The sequence below is a fragment of the Eumetopias jubatus genome, unplaced genomic scaffold (assembly GCF_037043125.1).
Source record: "Eumetopias jubatus isolate StellerSeaLion01/CBP00866 unplaced genomic scaffold, mEumJub1_p1.0 scaffold_2, whole genome shotgun sequence".
Lineage (NCBI taxonomy): Eukaryota > Metazoa > Chordata > Mammalia > Carnivora > Otariidae > Eumetopias > Eumetopias jubatus.
This window is the reverse complement of record NW_028274808.1, coordinates 121,510,591-121,515,789: the sequence shown is the minus strand read 5'-3', so window position 1 is coordinate 121,515,789 and position 5,199 is coordinate 121,510,591.

Genomic DNA, 5,199 nt, shown 5'->3' with positions numbered 1-5,199 from the left:
TTTCCTTTGGCAAACTAGCCTTGGAAGTTTCTTTCCGATCTAAGAAGCTCTTCCACATCTGTCCAGGTGCTCTGTGTCCTGTGATAATCTGTCTTTGAATAAATACCATTTCTGCCCTTTATTATCCAATCACTTTCCTGTTTGTTGCTTTCACACGTAGCTCTACCCCGATCTCATGTCATTTGTGCTGTGCTATCCTGTTTCAGCTGCCAACTGCCTCTGCTCCCAGCTCTTATTTGAAGAAGATGTTTACTTTTTTCCCTTTTATTGCAAAATATAAGATAATAGAGAAGAGTTCATCAAACTTACACAGATGAGTTAACATATAAGGGACATTTCTACTGCCCCAGAATCCTTCCGGTACCCAGCCTTCTCCTTTACAAGCCTACTAATCATTTCCTTATGATTTATGGTTCTCTATACAGTATAGTTTAGTTTTACCTATTAAAACCTTTATATGAAGGAATCATAGTGTATGTGTTCTTTTGTCTTTTTTTTCCCTCTCAACTCCAATTTGTGAGATTCATCCACATTGGTCTGTTTTCATTATCATCCATTTTCCTTTTTGCTTTTTTTTTTTTTGCTTATAATTAATCAGTGGCTACTTAAAATTCTTTTAATGTATTCTGTTGTACATGTGTGTAAGTTTCCTTGGGGAACATTTATGATTAATGTGCAACCAGTGCATAATATTAAGGTGATTGTTAAGGTGATGCCAACTATTAAAACATTGAAATTTTTGTTCCAGTTGCTAAAAAACCACTGCCCCAAATTCCTAAATTTCTTTTCAACTCTGTGGCAGCCCTGGGGAGCCGTGTTTAGTCACTGCTGAGGAGCTACTCTCATGACCCTCCAGAGGTGTGAGCCCATCATCCACCCGCAAAGGTTCTGGGTCTCTGGCTGTGTATAGTAGGGTAGTCCCTGGATCCCAGTAGGGAAATACCTAGTGTCCATCAGAATTCCTGGGGCTGTGACCTATAGTGCTGTGGGCTAGAGCTCCCTTGGAGTCATACTTGCAGGTTGTGGGAAATGGAATATTGGTTGTTAAGTATTTTGACTAGGAGTGGAGTTGCTGGGTCTTCAACTTTGATAGACAAGATCAAAGAGTTTTACAAAGTGGCTGCACGTATAAGCAGCAGTGTATCAGAGTTCCCATTGCTCCTATCCTTGTCTATGCTTGGAATTGTCAACTTTAAAACTTTTGATAATCTATGGGTGTGAATGCTATATAATTGTGTTTTAAATTTGTATTTCATTATTTTTTCTCTTTTTTCCAGTTCAAGATTTTATTTAAATTCATGTTAGTTCACATATAGTGCATTATTAGTTTCAGGGGTAGAATTTACTGATTCACTAGTTGCATTTAACACCCAGTGCTCATTACATCAAGTGCCCTCTTTAATGCCCGTCACCCAGTTACCCCCCCACCCCTCCAGCAACCCTCAGTTTGTTCCCTATATTTAAGAGTCTCTTATGGTTGGCCTCCTCTCTGTCTTTATCTTATTTTATTTTTCCTTCCCTTCCCCTATGGTCATCTGCTTTGTTTCTTAAATTCCATATATGAGTGAAATCATATGGTATTTGTCTTTCTCTGACTGACTTATTTCGCTTAGCAAAATACACTGTAGTTCCATCCATGTCATTGCAGATGGCAGTTTCATTCTTTTTGATGGCTGAGTAATATTCCATTGTATATATGTATGTGTGTATACACACACATACATATGTACAATGCGTGTATGTATATACATACACATATATAATATGTACACACACACACACGTATATCATATCTTCTTTAGCCATTCATCAGTCGATGGATATCTGGGTCCTTTCCATATTTTGGCTATTGTGGACATTGCTGTTATAAACAATGGGGCACATGTGCCCTTTCAAATCACTATTTTTGTGTCCTTTGGATAAATACCTATAGTGCAATTGCTGGGTTGTAGGTAGTTCTATTTTTACCTTTTTGAGGAGCCTCCATACTGTTTTCCAGAGTGGCTGCACCAGTTTGTATTCCCACCAACAGTGTAAGTAACTTTCTCTGCTTCCTTGCCAACATCTGTTGTTTCTGTAAGTTGTTAATTTTAGCCTTTCTGACTGGTGTGAGGTGGAATCTCATTGTGGTTTTGCTTTGTATTTCCCTGATGCCCAGTGATGTTGAACATTTTTTCATGTGTCTGTTGGCCATTTGGATGTCTTCTTTGGAGAAATGTCTGTTCATGTCTTCTGCCCATTTCTTGACTGGATTATTTGCTTTTTGGGTGTTGAGTTTGACAGTTCTTTATAGATTTTGGATACTAGCCCTTTATCTGATATGTCATTTGCTAATATCTTCTCCCATCCCATAGGTTGCCTTTTAGTTTTGTTGATTATTTCCTTTGCCACGCAGAAGCTTTTTATCTTGATGAAGTACCAATAGTTCATTTTTGCTTTTGTTTCCCTTGCCTCTGGAGACATGTCTAGTAGGAAGTTGCTGTGGCTGAAGTCTAAATGGTTGCTGCCTGTGTTTTTCTCTAGGATTTTGATGGATTCCTGTTTCACATTTAGGTCTTTCATCCATTTTGAATTTATTTTTGTGTATGGTGTAAGAAAGTGGTCCAGTTTCATTCTTCCGCGTGTAGCTGTCCAATTTTCCCAACACCATTTGTTGGAGAGACTGTTCTTTTTCCATTGGTTATTCTTACCTGTTTTGTCGAGGATTAGTTGACCATAGAGTTGAGGGTCCATTTCTGGCTTTTCTGTTCTGTTCCATTGATCTATGTGTCTGTTTTTGTGCCAGTACCATATTGTATTGATTATTACAGCTTTGTAATACAGCTTAAAGTCCGGAATTGTGATGCCACCAGCTTTGGTTTTCTTTTTCAACATTCTTTTGGCTATTCGGGGTCTTTTCTGGTTCCATACAAATTTTAGAATTATTTGTTCCAGGTCTGTGAAAAATGCTGGTGTTATTTTGATAGGGATTGCATTAATATGTAGATTGCTTTGGGTAGTATAGACATTTTAACAATATTTGTTTTTCTAATCCATGAGCATGGAATGTTTTTCCATTTCTTTGTGTCTTCTTCAATTTTTTTCGTAAGTGTTCTATAGTTTTCAGAGTACAGATCTTTTACTTCTTTGGTTAGGTTTATTCCTAGGTATCTTATGGTTTTAGGTGCAATTGTAAATGGGATTGATGCATTGATTTCTCTTTCTGCTGCTTCATTGTTAGTGTATAGAAATGCAGCAGACTTCTGTGTGTTAATTTTATATCCTGTGACTTTGCTGAATTCCTGTATCAGTATTAGCAATTTTTTTGTGGGGTCTTTTGGGTTTTCTACATAGAGTAGCATGTCGTTTGTGAAGAGTGAAAGTTTGACATTTTCCTTGCTGATTTAGATGTCATTTATTTATTTATTTTTTAAAGATTTTATTTATTTATTTGACACAGAGAGAGACAGGTAGAGAGGGAACACAAGCAGGGGGAGTGGGAGAGGGAGAAGCAAGCTCCTGGCTGAGCAGGGAGCCTGATGTGGGGCTCGATCCAGGACCCTGGGATCATGACCTGAGCCGAAGGCAGATGCTTAACGACTGAGCCACCTAGGCGCCCCAGATGCCTTTTATTTCGTTTTGTTGTCTGATTGCTGAGGCTAAGACTTCCAGTACTATGTTGAACAACAGTGGTGAGAATGGACATCCTTGTCATGTTCCTGACCTTTGGGGAAAAGGTCTCACTTTTTCCCCATTGAAGATGATAGTAGCTGTGGGTCTTTTGTATATGGCCTTTATGATATTGAGGCATGTTCCTTCCATCCCTACTTTTTTGTGGGTTTTTTTTTCAAGAAAGTATGCTGTATTTTGTCAAATGCTTTTTCTGCATCTGAGAAGATCATATGACTCTTAACCTTTCTTTTATTAATGTGCTTTATTGATTTGTAGATTTTGAACCATCCCTGCAGCCCAGGAATAAATCCCATTTGGTCATGGTGAATAAATCTTTTAATGTACTGTTGGATCCTGTTAGCTAGTATCTTGGTGAGAATTTTTGTATCTATGTTCGTCAGGGATTTTGGTCTGTAATTCTTTTTAGTGGGGTCTTTGGTTTTGGGATCAAGATAATGCTGGCCTCATAGAATGAGTTTGGAAGCTTTCCTTCCATTTCTGTTTTTTGAAACAGTTTCAGAGGAATAGGTATTAACCCTTCTTTAAATGTCTGGTAGAATTCTCCTGGGAAGCCATCCAGCTCTGGACTCTGTTTGTTGGGAGATTTTTCATTACTGCTTCAGTTTCTTTGCTGGTTATGGGTCTGTTCAGCTTTTCTATTTCTTCCTGTTTCAGTTTTGTTAGTTTATATGTTTCTTGGAATGTTTTCATTTCTTCCAGATTGCCTAATTTGTTGGCATATAATTGCTCATAATATGTTCTTATAATTGTTTATATTTCTTCAGTGTTGGTTGTGGTCTCTCCTCTTTCATTCATGATTTTATTTATTTGGCTCCTTTCTCTTTTCTTTTTGATTAAGTCTGCCTAGGGGTTTATCAATCTTATTAATTCTTTCAAAGAACCAGCTCTTAGTTTCGTTGATCTGTTTGACTATTTTTTTAAAATTTTATTTCTATATCATTGATTGCTGCTCTAATCTTTATTATTTCTCTTCTCCTGCTGGCTTTAGGCTTTATTTGCTCTTCTCTTTCCAGCTCCTTTAGGTGTAAGGTTAGGTTGTGTATTTGAGACTTTTCTTGTTTCTTGAGGAAGGCCTCTATTGCTTATATACTTCCCTCTTAGGACTGCCTTTGCTGCATCCCAGAGATTTTGAACAGTTGTGTTTTCATTTTCATTTGTTTTCATGTATTTTTTAATTTAATTTCCTGGTTGACCCATTCATCCTTTAGTGGGATATTCTTTTACATCCATGTATTTGTGATCTTTCCAAATTTTTTCTTGTGGTTGATTTCAAGTTTCATAGTGTTGTAGTCAGAAAATGTGCATGGTATGATCTCAGTCTTTTTGAAGTGGTTGAGACCTGATTTGTGACCCAGGATGTGATCTATTCTGGAGAATGTTCCATGTGCACTTGAGAAGAATGTGTATTCTGCTGCTTTGGATAAAATGCTCTGAATATATCTGTGAAGTCCATCTGGTCCAGTGTGTCATTCAAAGCCCTTATTTCCCGGGCTCCTGGGTGGCTCAGTCACTAAGTGTCCGCCTTCA